Raw genomic sequence first — 18,913 nt, forward strand, 5'->3', positions numbered from 1 at the left:
TCCCACCCAACTCATGACAAAGTCAACTCTGATGACACTCAAAAATGAAGGCCTGGCATTAGCACGTGCTAGCCTGTCATTGCTGGTGGCAATGATTATCTTATAACCCTGGGCAGGGGCCACAGGAACAAGGAGGAACAGTGCCCAGGCAGGGAGGCTCACCATCGGCTGCCCATTCACCCCAACATCTGTCACCTCCAAACGGACTAGAGAACCTTCCCCTTCAGTAACTTCAATCTTTTCATACCATTTTTGAAGAGCCATCCCACTCCTGCTCCCCTTTCCTATTTTTTTTCCTTCTTTTTTTCCTATGAAAAGCAGCTCATTATCCACAATTCCTTGAGGGGTAGATCCCATTTCCAGTAATTATTCTCCCTAAAGTACCATCAGCGGGGTTAAGAGTTCTGGACTAAAAAAAAAAAAAAAAAAAGACATACTGCTTATTTAGAGATGTAAATAGAGCAGTCTCTCATGTGTTTCTACACTTTCAACAGTCAGCACCTGTGCAGTAAATAAACTCCCTTTAAGCTTATGTGAAGCATATTGTCCAAGATCTATACATATATCTGTACTGTTGTGTCAACAGACAACTTTTCCTGTGGATTCTGCGCTCTACACGGGGGCTAGACCTACGCCCCATGGGTGAAGTGGGCCAAGAGAAGGCCAAGAAGGGGTGGCCACGCACCAAGCACCCCCAGTTAGTGTGTGGCCCCCCTCCGCCCCAGCATCGTGCCCGCTCATCGTCTGGGAGAGCCACGGGCGCAAACGGCGGCCAAGACTGCGCCGTGCAAGGATGTTCACGGCCTGGGCACTCGTGTGCACACACAGCTCCTGCTCCAGCCTGGCATTTGCACGCAGGGATCACTGGCAGCAGTACACAAGCTAAAAAAAGGGTGGTTATCTCAGTGATGACACCCTCAACGCTCCTCTCGGTGGAACTCTGAAGGGTTTGCTTCTCTATTTCAGCGTAAAGCCTTGCTAACTCCAAAAACGTGAAGAAACCATAAATTCTCAGGAGAAGGCATTTCATCTGCTCTGTTTTCCTCCAGTATTCTGGCCCTCAGCGCAATGGCATTTGGGGCAGCAGAAAACCTTCCCTTGAGCTCAAATACCAGCTCCATAGGGCCACTGTGGCTCTGCAGGGTGAGAGGAGCATCCTCCTGCAAAGCCCGAGCGAAGGCGGGTGCCAGCCCAGCCCTGCTCCCGCAGAGAAACTGCAGCACCCACCCGGACCCGGCACTTCCTCCACCCACACCAGCTTTACACATAAGGTCCTAATTACAACCGCAGCTCCAAGCACCACAATTATCAACACGCAATAAAAATAAGTTTGCTCACACGCCACTCATCCAAGCACCGGAGCCAAAACAGTGCCGTCGGGTCTGGCACCGAGAAATCATCGCATTCTCACCCACCAGCAGCCAGGTCCCTTGTCTGCAGCATAGAAAACCCCACACAATACAAGTGCTTTTAAAAATATACCTTTCTGCAGAGAAGAGACAGGTAACCGAAGAAATCTAGGCCTGCTGAGATGTGGCAGGATAAGGCGTGCAGTAACCAAGCCTCCTGAACCAGGGGAACAGTATCTCTCTGAACTCCTTATAAAGTTATACAGCAGCGTGAGAAGCATCAGGAATTAATTAGAAAACAGGTTTCCACGTCTGATCAGGTGTCTGCTCTTTCTGCTACAGCTTTGTTTACAAGGAAGACGGGCACCAGACCTGACTCCTCGAGAACAAGCTGACACCTATTGCTCTATGTACACTCCTGCAGAGGGAAAAAAAAAAAAAAAAAAAAAGCATTGCTCAGGATAAAAATGTTAAATAAAGAAGAAAAAAAAAAAGATTAAAAGTTTGTAGAGTTTGGTCTTAAATTTATTCTCTGTACACATCTGTGCTTCCCTCTCATGCAATAAAATTAACAGGAAAGCTGAAAAGGTCTCACCCCTCCAACAGTGATTTGTTTCTTCCAGGGTCACACGCTATAAACCCTAAAACTTTGCACATCGTAGCCATGAAAATTATTCACCTGAGAAAGCAAAGTAAATGGCAGTTTAAGTTTTTGCTTTATATTCTTTCAGCTAAAAAAAAAATTAAAAATCAGCTTCAGCTTTACAGCAGAAACAAAGTAGCTACAACTCTTGCAAGATAAACCGCCATCTGTTCTTATCTGCCAGCGTAGATTTATCTTTTTTTTTTGCGTAAGTGGAAACACGTGCAGCCTTCACGATGACCATTCTGCAATAAGTGTGCAGACCCAGGCCAAAGCAGAGGCACCACGCTGGTGAACTCTCAGCCCCACCAGCAGCAGCGGGGGACAGAGCAGGTCCCCATCCCCAGAACACAAACCCCGTAACTCCATCCCCTGCGCTTGCTTATGCTCCGGTAGCCAGGTCACTGCAACAGTTCAGAAAATTTTATCTGTCTTCTCAAAGCAGAAGAGATTAAAAAATGCACCATACAACCTTCTCGTGTTATGACAGACTTGCACAGATATTTCAGGTTTTGATTTATTCTCAGGGGGGTTGGTTTCTGTGAAGCTCCAAGCCATGCTGCTGTGCCAGAGATATGATGTCATGTAACTAAATTTCTGATTCCCTGCCAGTTTGAGCAGTAACATTAAATGAAGCCAAAATTAGCTTCCTGTGCTAAACTGGAAACAAAAGAGCACTTTTACAACGCTACCCTCAGGGTTAATAGGAATACATATGTCCAACTCAAGGCACGGTTACCATCTTATCACACTATCAGCTTCTACAGGCACAGAACAGAAATACAATGTGGGCTCTTACATAATGTGACTATATTTAAGTCAGTGCAGACAGACGGGGAGAGACTTCAAACCAGCGGCAGGCAGCAAGCCACCAGCTCAGATCTGCCCACCACAGGACAGTCTTGCCCAGCTGCTCACTCCCCAGACGGGGAGCACGGGGTAGAAGACGTAATCTCAAACCCCAACAGGAGACAGAGGAGTCACTATTTGTTCTGAATCACCAGAAATCATTTGGATCTTAATTTAACGTCACTGCCAAGCAGTCCTGATAGCTGTAGATACCCAGGAGTTATAACCAAGAGTATGATAATGGGTCAGATTTGGAGAGAATCTGCAAAATATATGTTACAACTCACGCCAAGGCCAATGGCTGCTTAACTTGACCAGCATTTTACCTGCAAAAACACTCCGTTGTTGCCCAAGTGGCCCCAGGCATTGGCCATGGAGCATGCCACCCCTGAGGGGCTGGGCTCTGTAGGTTTATCTCCCAACCCTGAGCTGGGCTCAGCAACACCAGCAAATGATGGCCAAAGATCTAGTCATGCTTTCTTTAAGCAACCTTAATGTGTCATTTTAAGTGTCAGAGGACCAAAAAAATGTCAGGAAGTGGTGTATTATACAGTCAAGCCTCATGTCTTGCAAGGTCTGTCCGTGGGACATGACTTTTCTAGTACTTCAGTGGCACCTGGCTGCTCTTCCAGGCCACCCAGCAGCAACAAGGGAACTGCTGCGTGCACAATCATGCTTTGGACCCCAGATATGTCCCATGTTCAAAGAATTTGACAAGATGGACCTGAATCCCAGGAGATGGGGCAACCAACTGACAAAATACAGATACTTACACCTCCTGGAGGTACAAGGAGACTTAGTGCCCCACTGGAGGCCACAGTTACAGCCTCACTCCTCATCAGTGAGCCAATTTTAATGGAACTGTTGTGCAACACTGTGCCCTGAGAAATACCACACAGATCTGCAGGTATTTTGGATTTGGAAAGAACAGATATTAAAGTCTTGATTGAAACACTTGAGAATAATGCAAAAAAATCCAACAAATGAACGGTGCTCAGACAGATCTAGTTAAGACTGCTAACTGGTGGTCCAGCCCTGCCAGATGCTGTTGACAGTTGCTAAAAGCACATATAATCATTTCAAGACAAATCACCTTGAAAATAATCCTCCCTCAAGAAAGCTTATGATATCCAACAAATGTAAACTGTTTTCAGACACCCACAGAAAGAAGAGGATTGCAAATATCTTGGAAAAGCAATTATATAGTATGGGAGCTGATCGGAGAGAAAAACGGAGTGAAGACAAAGGCTGGCATCAACAAACACAGGACCGAACAGGACAGAACTCAACCAAATGCCTTGAAAGTGCTATCTGTTTCTGAAGATGCTGGAGCCAAGCTAGCAGGCAGGTCTGGGATTAGCCTCGGAAATGCGAGCGTCCACTGCCAAATCCATCAAACCGTCACAAATGCCGGAGTGAATTTGGAGATCCAGCGCACATCATTTTTCCATCATCCAAAGCTGTCTTAGAGCTTATGAAATGCAAGAGTCTTTCCTGCCTATAAATCAAGCTACACTTTACTGAAAGTTCCTCTATTTAAAAAAAATTCTGCAGATAATGTGTGCATGAAAGACATCACCAGAACTTGCCCTGGTGGGTGACAGCAACCACTCACTTCTCTCCTTGACTCAGTAACCGCCTACAGTTGATCAGTAAGATGTGCTGGTGCCCACAGAAGCTCCGTGTAGCTTCCACAGCTCTATACAACAGAGGTACCAGCACATTTGTACAACGACCTTTTTCCATTCCTAAAAGCAACACAGAAGTGTCACTGCAAGACTTGAAAAGCCCTTCCCATAACACATCCTGTGAATGGATACCAGATTCAACCTACTAAACATACAACGGTCTTGAATCGGAACCAGAGTCAGAATTATCACAGCAATAAGTGTCTCTGTAACAAAGCAGTCATTATAAAGTTGATCCTATTTTTTAGAACTTCAGTATAAATTTCATTCATCATAGCATCATGGACAGAGCCCCTCATGTTTATTTTGACTGCCAAGCCAGACAAACAACCTCACAGCACAAGAATTAAAAGAGGAAAAAAAAAAAAAGTGATGGGTGTACAGTGCTACACACCTCGCATGGCAACAATTCAGTGCAGGGTCCAAAGTACCAAACACCTGTACTAATCACCTTGAGCTCATTAATTTACCAAGCTTTGGCCCAACTCTAGCGGCTGGCAGATGATCAAGCTCTTAGTTGATGTGATTCAAACTAATCCACTAAAAGGCATTTAAGAGCCAGCTAGGAAAGAAGTATTTTTCTATTATTAGGAGTGCTAAAAAGTTGTAATGACATCAGCCTCTCTAGGTGAGGAAAACACCCCCCACAGGTCCACATGGGAGGATTTCCCACCTCAAATCCCACCACCAGCCAATGCACTCATGGAGTAACCCAACAGTTACCCTACTACTCCCATACCCTTTCACTGGAGATGGGCTAAAAAGCAATCTGATGCAGCCTATTGCTTCTCTCTCTCTTTTTCATCCTTCTCTTGATCAAGTCTTCAGCATGATTTCCAAGGGAAAGGAGGATTTTTTTGCCATCATACAGCAGTGTGTTTCATGATGTACCTTTCTGTTCCCTCCCCCATCCAAAGCATCGCTCAGACCCATCGGTGGCATTTGGCCAGGCTGGACATGAAGGTAGAGGCTGGGAAATTAGTGAACACACACTGGGAACATCCTTCAAGTGCCTCAAGTTAAGGAAACACTGCAGCTTGAATTAGTTACATCATTAGACACAAAAAAAAAACATAATCCAAAAAAATCTCACTCCCCAAAACAAAAAAAAACACCACAACAATCAAACACAGCAGAGAACTGAAGAGAGAAAACTTGTAGATGGTCTGATCACGGAAAAAAATTGAATTACAACCAGCATAAGACACAAAGCTGTAAGAAAACAGGCTTCATCAGACTTGGGGCTCATGGTCTGCTTGGAGCAAGGCACATCACTGGCTTGTTTGCTGTCAAACTGAGTCATACTCAGAGATTTTTATTTCATCAGTTCCAGAACACCGGAGGCTTGTTGTCTGAACACCAAACCAACTAACACCAAATGTTATTCCCAGATAAAATGTTTTAGTGTACATAAAATTCTACCCTTGTTAAGCAGGTAGATACTCACTGGTTTAACAATGTTCTTGGTTGCCTCCACTGAAATTTGCTCAATAAAGCAGTGTTACAGAAAAACACTCATGACAACAAAAAACAATGAGAAAGTTTTCTTTTTGCCACTTGAATATCAGATCTAGAACCAAGGTATACTGAGGTAGAAGCTGTTTAAAACCTCTTTTATTTGTGAAAAAGAAAAAAAAATATTATATGAATTTTAAAAAACACTTTAAAAGCCCCTAAACCCCTCTGTACTCTATTATATGTTAATGTATAGTTTGATATATGCAAGCTAAACTCTTGTTGAAAACAACTTAATAGCAGCGAAGCTTTCACACTTACGTAACAGCTTGCCTGTTGCTGATAAATTAACTTCAAAATCTCTTCAATCCTTGAAGACCAACTAACAAATATACATTTTTTTTATAAATATATACACACGTAAGCATCCATACACATATATAAGCATGCAGACAGCTGATAAAATAACTTTAAAATCTTTTCAACCCTTGAAGACCAACTAACAAATATACTTTTTTTTAATAAATATATACACGAACACACACACATGTAAGCATGCAGACACACTTACTCAGCAGAGACGGGAGGAAAAACAAGGAATACAAGGACACTTAATCCTTTCTTGTGCTGGGGGAACGAATAAAGTTTTCACTCCCCCCAAACTACTTCTTGTTGACTTCCTTGGATGCTCTGAAACACCACAATTAATTATTAAACCAAATTAACTTGTTTAGAAGCTGAATTAAACCTACCCAAAGTCACAGCTGTTATCGCAGTGTCCCAGGGTCTGAGTTCAACATTTAGAGTTGTCTCCGACAGACGTACCCGTAAACCGCGACTGAAGGCGCCGGCCACCGCCCTCGCCAGCCCCTCTGAGCTCACTGACGGCTGGAAGCTCCTTAAGAGAATGAACACATCTCAAGAGATATTAACTCTTAATATCTGCAGACTGGCATCTGCTTCCTCGGCAGTTTAGCCCCAAATGTTTGTCTGGGAAGAGCGTTCTAAAACCAGTAGGGATTTCTAATGAAATCCAGCCCTGTACTGCTTCAGCTTTAGACTCTTGTTATATTAACACAAGAAGCCCAGGGAAACAAACTCCCTTGGCTAAATATTTAAGGCCAGAAAAGTCTGAGAATGCTTTTGATCATCAGCATCCACAAAACCAAAGAGCTCAATAGATGTAGTAAAAATAAAATATGTAAAAATAACTTAAACGCCATTAAATATTGAAACATACACAATACCACAGTAACTGTATCAGCCAAACTGGTCATGAAAACCCACTAGTGCTCACGTCAAAACCATCTTTATGTGAAGGCTTGCCTTGTTTATGAAAATACAAATTATCTGTTTTATTTCATGTATTTAGACCTACAGAAGTGCCATAAAACTTACATGGTGACACTCAAGCAAATACCACGAGATGGGTATTTATACAACATGTATGAATCAAGTCTGAATCAACCACACATACACATCCGAACTATCAAACTGATTATCCTAAACACACTTTACCAATCAACTCAAACCAGGTGAGCACCGCCGTGACTCAGGGAAGCATTTCCAAACTAAACACGTTTCATCCCTGACAACACGCCTGAGAAAAAGGGTTAAACATATCACAACATATCAGTGGCCACCCAATCAGACATGGTTTCTGCTTATTGCGTTTAAATAAAGCACATGCGCTCACCGGAAGGAGACCGTCAGGTGAAAAGGTTCAAATTTATTTTGGGATGCTGAAATTAAACTGCTGCTCCTTGGGATTTTGGTGGGTGGAAGCTCACGAGACCGTATGACTTGAGCAACAGATGCACAGAGAGAAATCTTAAGATGTTAACATTTTATCAAGGGCTTCCATTATTCTGGAGACAAGAGCTATTGTCTCCACTCACATCAGCGCTATTCTGGGAAACTGGTCATACACACAGTTGCCTAAATTAGTTTGTACTCAATTATTCAAAACTAACATCTGAAAAGTAACCTAACTGAATCTACTTCATTTACTTCAAAAATCACCCACATCACTACAAAACGACAAACAAATGAAAATCTTGGAGCTGGCAAACAGAAACCCAGTGGTTTAAGTGAAGAATATTTTGGCTTGATTGTCCTTCACCCTCCTACCAACCTTATTTTCAGGTGACTGAAATCTTTATGGCATACCTGTACCTTATCTTCCAAACCACAACTGTAGACGTGTTATTTACTTTTAAAAAACCCCATCCTATGGCTGGTTAAACTGCAGAAATGAGCTTGTCAGGCCCCTCCCTCCGCCACCCAGACAAAAAACCTTTTGATTTTCATAACAGCAATGTGAATATCATGGCATAAAAGGACAAGCTGCAATCACCCCAACTGTGCTTCAGTACGAGTGCTGGAAAACAGCGTGGACTCACGCTGAAAAGTTATTTCATCTGAAAATCTCTGCATGAATAAAGAAATGATAACAGTGAAAGACAATGGGGACTGGAGTCAGAAATTTCCAGCTATATAGGGGGGATTAAAAAAACCACAACACTAACACAGCAGCAGTTGATGCAAGTTCCTGTGAAAAGCTGTTGGGTTTTTTTTAGGAACTTTTTTTTAATTGCCCTTAGGCACTTAATAGCCATATCTAATAAGGTCAAAACTAGGGAAGGTCATGAATATGCAGTATTTCTGAATATAAAATACCAGGAAAATATCCTGTTTGTGTGACTTCCAGTTTCCCAGAATCATTTCATTCACTGCACTATAAACTGATTTTCTAAACCCCAGTAACTTGGTCTGTTAATCTGTTTACACACTCTTCTTTTGCACAGCAAATCCCTCAGTATAGAAACACCCTTGTCAATACAAACCCCGGTAATTTTTGTAACCTGCCTAATGCTGAAATATTTACGTTAACATTTTGCCAGCCAAATACCTTAAGTATACAAAGGAATCATCCGACAGCTCGTCAGTCAACTACCTACAGGTCATAATTCGTCTGTACAACAGCTAATGAGATGAGAGCAGATACACACAAAAGCAGTAGGTTGACTGATACAAAGTAATTGCAGGCAGAATTTGATGACAGTAATTTATGTAATTCTATTAAAGGAAAGGCAGTTGTATAGGGAGAGAATGAAAGGTCAGATAAAACCCTCAGAATTCAAATAGTACGCACAAGGAATTTTATATACTATATGAACGTATAAAAGGATACAGTAAAACTTTTAATTATAATTGGCTCTACTCCTCCCACCCCTTCGTATCACGCTTAGCAGTTTATACAGCATGTTTAGCTGTTGATATAAAGCCAGGCAAGGCAGCAAGGTGAGCCCCCACAACAGCTTACTCCGAAATACACGCCGATGGAAGAGCACGCAGGATACTTTATGTCCTCACCCTAAGTACATCCCGGTATTTAACTTTAAGGTTTCCACGAAGAATTTTCTGCGTATCGCAGCAAAGGGAAGTCCTGGCACGAGGCTCAGCTCCTGCTGTGCGCATCTGCAGCGTCCCTTTGGAGAGAGACCCGAGTCTCAGCACCCTGCCTTGGCGCTGCTGTGAGTCAAATAAATAGCAATATTGTGGATTCAGACCCAATCACGCCCTGCAGCACTAAAGAAGGTTCTGAACTGGGGCTCACGTAGGCGCAAAGCCGGGCAGTGTACAAATGGCAGCGCCATTTATAGGAAACTTTTCCCTTTTTTTATGTGTGCCAAGTGATAAACTGTGATTTTATCTGGTATACAAAAGTATTTAAGTTAACAATGATCTATGGTCCTGCCTACACACATACATCTCTCCCTGTGAAAGCCCCAATTTCTACAGCAGCTTTATAAAAATTGGATCAGAAACAATAAAATACTGTCTGTGCACAACAGACCAAATACTGGCACTTAGGGAAAACGATGATTATTGCTGTGAACACATGGTGACTGAGGGCTAAGAACCACACTCCTCTCCGAGCAGGTCACACCACACAACAAAGAGCACAGGTAAATTCACCGGGGAAAAAAGGGCATCTAAGGTCTGCTACAGTTATAATACTTGACTACAAGGAAAACTATGAAGAATTAGTCACTTTATAAGAGAAAAAAGGCTGAACAACAAGCAAGACGTCTTGTTGTTCAGAGTAACCTGTCCTCCCCAACAAAATCATGGAATCCAAAATTATTTTTAAAAAAAGATGGAATAAGCATGGGATATATTTGTATTTGTGTCCGTCCTCACCAATTGTATCACAAGAAGGTATTGTCGTATTGTCTAATGTAAAAAAATATTCAGAGTGGTGAAGAAGTACCAGCAATTCTACCTTACCCCCTACTTTGTGCCACTCTGAGTAAATATCTTCTCAGGAAAGGAAGATACCCATCAGCAATCGAGACACACCATCTTTTACCCAGGGACCACGTCAACCACCCTAAGATTAAAATAAGAGTTTGTTTTCAAGGCAAATGAGTTCATTTTAACTAAATAAGTTTTCTTGAGCTTTACTGAACCAAACCACCAGACACAAAATCCACACTTCAGTCTCTCCTGCAGCGCTCGCCGCCGCCCGAGCTCGGCTGTCGTACCACTTGACCCCGTGTGTTGTCCTGCCTATTCCATCACATCAGTTTGACAAACACTACGTGCAATGTGGGGGCCAGGAAAAGGAGGGGGTTTATAGATTACTGTGGTCCAGTTCATACATGACTAAACGGCATCTTGAAGGATGTACAGCAATTATTTAAGCACTCCTTGAACCTCTATACTTGCCCATCAATACATTTTCTAATGGTAGCGGGAAGCCGGGACAATTCAAGGGATTCAGACTTGGGTTTCCAATGGAAAATCCCAGCCCTGCTCACGAGCAAAAACTGAAAAAATAATTTATTCTGTTTCCAAACTACATTGTAACTTATACTTCACCTTTTACACCAGAGAGTCAGAGGAAATCAGACTCAAGATCAGACAGGCAAATGCCAGATAATTAAACAAGCAGATCACTGATGCATAAATAAATTTTTCGATTTGCAGCGAACAAGTCTTCTACTGTAATACAACCAGGATGACTTTTCAAACGTTTTTGTGTTAGTACTAGCCTAAAAAAAAATCCAGTGGAAACTGTAAGGGTCAGATTCCCTCCCTGCTGGCACCTGCCAGGGTTGTATGGGAGGCAGCAGGGTTAGACCCAAGGACCAGCCTGATTAAAAGCCTCTCCTCAGTGTTTGCATAACTAATCAGTTGAGTGTTGAGAATCATTTTATCTGAGCAGTACTAATGAGCTAAATCACTATTATTATTGCAGTGATCACCCACCCATAAGCACCTCACCGATGATTTATTTTTACTTGGATCCACAGCAAAGCAAACACGGATCTAGTGGAGAAACCTCATCCCGGTACCTCTCTACCAATGCATGGAGCCTGCAAGCTCATCCCTTAGTAAAACAGAAATATTTATATTTTTTATTTCACTTATCCTTCCTCAAGGGCTTGTTACACAGCGGACAATCATTCCATTTCCACACCAAGCACACAGGTCTGAAATCCTCGTGGCTCCGCAGCCGTGAAGCCGAAGCGGGACGCAGGAGCCAGTCTGACCTCCCGACACCACCATCCAGCAGCAGCCCTGAGCTCTGATGCATCGAGATAGTCGTATCTCCTTGCAAAACGGGGTTTCCACAGCAATAAAAGCAAAAAAAAAATTCAACAGAAATCATTCTAAAGGTATGTTAATGGCCACCCTGGGGATCTCCACCCAGTTCACACTGAGATCTTTTCTTATTTACCACTAATTTCCACAGAACGAGCTCTGTGAAGCTACATAATTTAATTTTTTGAGAGAGAATATATACAGTGCCAGCTCTGCCCACTGGAAGCTCACAAGCCATAATAACCACCAGCCCTGTGCTCTGGTGTGGCCTTACAAGGAATCTCAAACAGACTGAAAAGACAAACCGCAGCCCTTCGGCACAGCCTGGGCTTCTGCTGCTAAAAAAAAAAAAAAAAAAAAAAAAAAAAAAAAAATCAACAAATATATACCTCACAACGTGCCACGTTAAACACAGCAGATACTCTGCAGGTAGTTCCACAATTTGGGCAGGCTTTCATACCTGTCAACATCCATTACCAAGGAAGAGCTTCCAAAATATAAAAGATATCATGTGGGCATATGAAAGAATTATACGGGTTGCCTATTTTATTGGCAAATGATGTAATTTAATGTTTTCCAGCACATTAGCTATAGACTGTCATTATAATTAAGAAACTGCTGATATTTCCCTCCAAAGAAAGCATATTTTAGCAGAAAAGAGCGCACATACCGGCTACTATTGGAAACACAACCATTTCTGCCTCAGAAATTAATTTTTTATATAGTAATTTTTTTTTTAATAACAAGTTAGAGTGGGAAGCTCTTTTGTGTCAGTGATGTGGTGTTCTTTTGCAGCCTGACAACATACAGAATTATTTAATTCGCTTTTATTTGGAAAGCAATTTGTAAAGCCCTGCTTTTTCAGAAGCAGGCTCTCAAAAGAAAAAAAAAAAAAAAAAAAAATCACATCCACGGTCTCCTGCCAAAATCCCAGTGATCCCACTGAGGAGCAGGGCAGGAGCTGCCAGGCTTAGAACCGCGCCTTGCTCGCCCCATCACCCCCCCTTTCTGGCAAAAAGTGCCCCCCCCCCCCTCAATTTTATTAAAAATAAGAAAAAAAAAAACCAAAACAAACCAAAAAACTCCAAAGCAACACACATCTCTGCCCTGAAGTGCTGCCTCACCATAGGTTGAGCCTGGCTTCCCCCCGGGTCGCGCTCCCACCCAGAAAAACCCCTCGATTCCGTACCAAACCACACCACCCCCCCCCCAAAAAAAAAAAAAACACAACAAAACAAAAAACCAAAACACCCCAAAAACCTGAGGCAGCGGAAAGGGCGGGTGTTTCGTGGGAAGGGGGGGGGCTCCACCCCAAAACGGGTGGGCAGGAGAGGCTCGCCGGGACCCCCCCTAGTCCCTGCCGCAGCTCCGGGGTGCGGGTCTGCTCCTTTCGCGGAGCAACTAAGCCCGATGTGGAGCTTAAATACCCCGGCTGATAGTTGAGGGGACTGAAAACGTTCAGGTTCAGCTTCCCCCTCCCACAGCACACGGTACGGTTTGCTAAACATGTGTCCACCGAAGTGACTTTTAGAATACCGTTTTGGGGTTTTTTTGTTTGGTTGTTTGTTTTTTTTTTTTTTTTTTTTTCCTGTAACAGAGAAAAAGGTTAGAAAGAAGTTAATTTATTTTTTTTTTTTAGGTAAGAGAGAGATGTACCTTGGCAGCACGGATTTTCTGGCTCGTCGATCAGGGGGTTTCCATCGCACCCTCAGCAGAGCCGGTGGGGGGAGCCCGGTGTCCCCCGGCGCCCCCCGGCCGGGTGCTGCTCTCTACCGAGACCCGGCTCCCCGGGCCCGGCGGTGGGAGCCCCGGCTGCCGGCTCGGTCGCCCTCCCGGGGCATGGGACCAGCGTGCCTGCCCCTGGCTCTCCTCGGGTGGCAAGGGGAGATTAGGATCTTCGCCGGGCACGCATTGTGCTGAGCTCTAGTTTTCTTTCATGCTTCATTAAAAATTAGATGCTGGATTATTTCAAGCGTATATAGACAAATCAAACAACTATGTTGTTATTCTACTCTCTTATACAAGTCGTCTTTGTTTCGGGGAGAAAAAACAAAACAAAACAAAACGAAAACAACAAAACAACTACGGATAATAAAGAATAAATTCAAAAGCACGGGGAAGAGGAAGGGCATCCCTCCGGAGCGGAGAGCAAGCCGAGCGCCTCGCCAGCACTCCTCGCCGAGGAAACAGAAACGCTCCTGGCTGCGGGGTTACCTTATTCCCAGCAGCTTTTCCGCTCGGAGGGGCTGACGCCGCTCTTCGCAAGGGGCAACAGCGAGTGATTTCTATCTGCTCCAGCTGGGAGTGTCTTTCCAGCGATGAATCACGCCGGTTTATCCCAGCATAATGTTACAGAACGCTTTACTCAAGCAAAACTCCCTATATGAAGCTGCGGGTTTTCATCTCTTGCCAATTTCAAGTGGGTTTTGTTATCATTAAAAGAACGTAATTACGTATATCTCACTATATTCAAGCCTGTTTCTCAACAGACTGAGCATAAATACCTACATGTATTTCGAGAAGCATGACATCACGTTTTAGCTCAGTTAAGTGGCTTTTAGATAACAAGCAATGCCCCGGCCCCGAGAATGTAAAGATTAGATAAAATATTGAAGAAAAGCTGTGACTTCCAGCCGTTTGTTTGCACGTACCAGCGTCAAGTTGAACACCACAACTTAATTCCTTTTGGTACGTTAATTAGTCATGCAGAAAGTATTCAAAACAGACTAAAGCAACAATTCATCAAAAAAGCATTAGTATTAAATCAGCGTTGGCTGCCAGTTGAAAGCTGCTAATAAAGCCAGGAATGCTCTTTGCTGATGGGAGAAGCTACACAACCTGTCCCCCGCTCCCAGCACACAAATCAGGGGCAGGGGCTCTGCCGGGAGCCCGGCACAGCATCACCGGTCTTTCCTGCTCCACGCTGCTCCCATTTCCTCTTGAAATGTTTATGGGAATATCATCTGCAAAATATAGGCTCAGTTCTCCGGCACAGCCAAAGATATTTTTGTCCTCTGGGTTTTGAGTGCTGCCACGTGTATGCTCCCATGTATAAATTCATTTTTTAAGAGTCACTGTGTTGATGTAACCCTTGTTCACTGTCTGGAAAGGCTGCAAAGTCAGACCCAGCTCTTGAAGTAATTGCTTATTATTTACCTACATGGCATCTTGGAGAGGTCCACGTTTTCTTCTGAGAGTTACCATAGTATAATTATTAATTTTATACAGTTCCTAGAGTTTTGCAGGAAAAATACTGCATGATGGAGCCTGACTCAGGGTCAAGGGCAGACCTTAGACCACTGTATCTCCCAAGTCAGATGAAGGCTGGAGGAGGATGTGAAGAAGTAGTGGAGTCCCCATCCCTGGGTGTGTTTAAGGGTCGTTTAAATGAGATATTGGGGGATGTGGTGTAGGGGAGAACTTTGCAGAGTAGGGCTGACGGTTGGACTCGACAATCTCAAGGGTCTTTTCCAACCTGAATGATTCTGTGAAGTGACTGGGAAAGAGGAAAATGGTCTAGCAGAACAGTCAATGAATACAGACATCCAGAGAGGACCAAACGTTTGTGTGGGCAGGGTAAGATCCCCATCCTTGCCGTGCTGCAGGACCAGAGCTGCTGGGCGTTTCTGGACGATGAGCTGCTCAGACAGGTGATTTGAAAGGCAAATATGCCAGCTCTGGGTGTAAGGCCTTAGTCAGGGCTGGGCGTGGAGGCAGGGAGCTTGGTGCTGAGCAGGCAGCGCTTGGATGGAGAGGCCAGGAGCCAGAAAGCCCACGAGGAAGCTAGGGCAGCCCCAGTTAGACCCAGGGCACTGCTTAGACCAAGGAAGGGCATCTGACCGGGTTTACTCACTGGGTTCGCAGACCGCATCAGGGGGTGGCTGGAAAACTGGCTGGGGCACAGCAAGTATTCAATGGTCCTCTGTGGACTGAGGTGGCAGCCAGCCTTACCCCCCAAAAAATCAATGGGTAGGGAAAGAAGTCTCCTTTTCAGAGCAGCTAATGAGAAAACAAGGTTAAAAGAGTGGAACAGACACTGAGGCAGACACCCTGGGACCGAGTTCCTGACTCAGCTCAAAGATCATCCATCAGACTGAAAAACCCTAGCCTGATACACAGGATTTAATAATACATTAAGTAATTATTTTCATATTTATTCCCACGAATACCATTAATAGGAACAGAGTCATCTGGCTGGAGCTTTTGGTGCTTGTGAATCATCCCAATGAATCAATGGTAACACAGACAAGACAAAAGGAGCAGCAAGGCTACGAGACAGCATCGGGAAAATGAAAAGTTTAGGACAGGCAAGAAATCCCACAACAGTATCAGGGTTATAAGGGCTGTAAGTCTTGTGAAGGTTATAAAAGCCTGGTGTTTCTGTAGGGAGATTATAAGGTCAAAACATCTAATTGAAAAGGGTTTTATAGGAATCAATTTATTTCAGCTTCCCGCATCAGTATCCGTTGAAGGTGTATCTACGTGACTGTATGTGCACATATAGACTTATTTCAAACAGCCTGGAAACTTTGTATACAAAACCATTGTTAAAATAATCCATAAAATTATGCAAGTTATGAAATAAATCGTAAAATATTTTAAGTGTGCCATACGGACTTGAGGGTTAAATAAATAATTGATGTTAACCACAAAAAACACCTAAGTAATTTCTTATGAAAGACAGATACCTATTTCTTCTCTAAAGGAGGATTGCTCACTACAGCCAAGCATCACACACATCCCTTTGGTGAGAGTTTGAGCACTAACATGTGATATTTAAGGCAGGTTCGTGAGCAGCAATTAAGCACAACAGTCCAAGTAAGTGCTATGGTGTCTCACGCTAAGTTAGACCCAGGAATCCTGAAGTATCAAAGGCCAGTTATTAATAGCCATTATTAATTCATTAATTTAAAAGATTACATGGAAGAATTAACAATCGTAGACAAAACTGCCTCACAACATTAGTTCTGTTGATAGCAAATCCTGCATTTGTTCTTATGGTCAATGAATGGGTGACATTTGTTCCTTCAGAAATGGGGGGAGGGTTTGGGGGCCTTAAGTGCTGCGTCTCTGCCTTTGTGCGCTATGTAAAAATAGATTTAAATTTTCACATACCTTCAGACACTTCCTAATTGGCCAGGCAGGAAAAAACATTACTATTTAACAGTAGCTTCAGTGCAGCCCTTAGTCTCTGTGCCAACACATTCAATGCTTTTTATTCATCCCCTTGCCTGTGATGGTTTATGAATGATCACTTCATAGCTGGGGAGCATGAAAGCCGTTTCTTTAGCTTGCACATAACTTAAACAAGCAGCAGTGTGCATCTGCAGCTCTTAGCACTGCTAGATCGGATTCCTCAAATTCCCCACAAACACTGGGAAAATAGATAAGCTGGGACTATTATCGTTTCATTCTCTGTGTCTGTTGTGACCTAGTCTAGTTTAGGCACAAGGCTGAACTTCTTTGCATCTGTGTCTCAGAACAGTAACTCTCCTATTAAGTGTATGTTATTACTACTATTTATAGTTCTCCGCTACTAGCATCAGATATAGCACATCTGCTTAAATGAAATTTTGCTATATCCTTTTTAAAAGCCTACCAGTTTTAATCACTTCTATATCTTTGCTGAAGCTTTCCCAAGAGGACCCACCATTTGGTGTTTCAGAAAGAACAGTTCAGTTACTGCAGTGGCAGATAGCCCCCCAGAAGGCCAAATGTCTATTTTCTATAACCTCCTGGATTTAGACTCAAGACTTTAGAAGACTAACCGTAAGCAAATCATTAACCTTGGGGCTCGGTGGAATTAGGGCTGGACATCCATGATCTTGCTGTACAAAAGCCAGGGCATGACTGAGATGCTTGCATGCTTCACACCTCTGAGCAGCTCTTCCAGCCCACCTTCTCCCGGCTCTTCACCATCTGGGGCAAAAAATTATAAAGAGATGATGAAACATGACAGTGCTTCCAGGTATTCCAAGTCTGGATACACTGTCATCATAATTTTGCTTGTTTCTGCGAACTGAACCTCCACATCTTCAGAGATACGGGAGAGGGTCTTGTCCAAATTATAACCCTCCAGCTGTCTGTCTTCTGCTTCCTACAAACCTCAGAGAACCAAAGTGCTTGTGTGCTGACCCCAAAAACCAGCATCTCAGCAAGAAAGTTCAAAATCAGTGACAAGGATATTAAAGTTTAGATCAAAGGGACACGACTGAAAGTAATTGTCTTATTTGGTAGAAGATTCAAGGACGATACCTTGGAGACATGTTCCAAGCTATTGGTGTTTTTTAGTCATATTACAAATGTAAGGATTAGGTTCCTGCATGCCCAAACAGTCCTTAGCTTCATGTGGAATTAGTGACATAATTAACAACATTTAATAATGTTCAACAGATACTCAGAGCCAGAAGACTGAACGAGCAGTCTAAGTGGGCGCCTTTCTATGATATCAGCAACACTGAATTTTCCAGTCCTACAAAAGGAATTAAGGTGAATATCTATGATGTTGCTGGTCTCTAGCATTTGGAAGTTACTTTCCCAGTAGTAAAACTGGGAACACACTATTAAAACCACAGCATTTTATGAAGAACGGGACACACTGGGCATTCATGTATCCTTTGTTTGACTTCAGACTTCCTGGTTTAAATAACACTCGAAGAGAGAGAAAAATCTGATCAGTTATTTGTCCTAATTGTACCCAGTCTAACACTCCAATCAGCAAAGCAATCTCAAAATGAAAAGAATTTCATACCAGCCCAGCATCCCTTCATTTTCAGTGGTAACTCTCAAATATGATGCCTTTTGGACATTCCTTTGAAAGAGCATGGCTTAATAGAACAAAACATAACACCTACCTGGTGTAATAAAGAAAAAAACTCAATATTTCAAATAAACTAGAAAATATTACAGGAAAGGATGAGGTGAGGTTTACAGAATGATAGGCAGGTAAAGAAATGTTGGAGCGAAAAGAAGATAGGAGTGCTTCAAGAGCAAGTGAGTAATATAACATGGAGAAATAAGTGTGATGGAAAGGGGAACAGCAGATTGAAGACAATCCATGGTTGGGTGACAGGGGAAATCCCTAGATCCTCAGGGACCTGCTGTCCTTTGCCTGACGAGAAACTAGATTAATTAGCCAGTGCAGGGTTCTGGGCCACAGCAGAAACACGGACATGCCCAAAATCATCTTGTAAGGTTTTAGCCCATGGACAACATGAGTTGTGTTAAAAAAAAAAAAAAAACCAAAAGAAGGTGGCCAAGTCACTAAGGAACACAAGGCAGAAGCTCCAGCCAAGTAGCAAGCACCAAAATACTCG

General features: G+C 43.1%; 1 protein-coding gene across 7 annotated transcripts in view; it reads right to left on the minus strand.

The window, feature by feature from the left end:
- Positions 1 to 13,900, minus strand: part of LYPD6 (LY6/PLAUR domain containing 6) — a 41,551-nt gene extending 27,651 nt beyond the window's left edge. The window contains exon 1 of one of the 7 annotated variants that reach the window (XM_074911375.1): positions 13,812 to 13,900. The gene's annotated coding sequence lies outside the window, so the exon portion shown is untranslated. Of the gene's footprint in view, positions 1 to 5,420; positions 5,634 to 6,736; positions 6,776 to 7,680; positions 7,718 to 9,359; positions 9,437 to 12,857; positions 12,949 to 13,253; positions 13,516 to 13,811 lie in introns of those variants that run through there. The other 6 variants (XM_074911371.1, XM_074911377.1, XM_074911374.1 and 3 more) reach the window with 6 other exon arrangements.
- Positions 13,901 to 18,913: the final 5,013 nt, after the last annotated feature.

The sequence above is a fragment of the Athene noctua genome, chromosome 7 (assembly GCF_965140245.1).
Source record: "Athene noctua chromosome 7, bAthNoc1.hap1.1, whole genome shotgun sequence".
In the NCBI taxonomy this organism is placed as follows: Eukaryota; Metazoa; Chordata; class Aves; order Strigiformes; family Strigidae; genus Athene; species Athene noctua.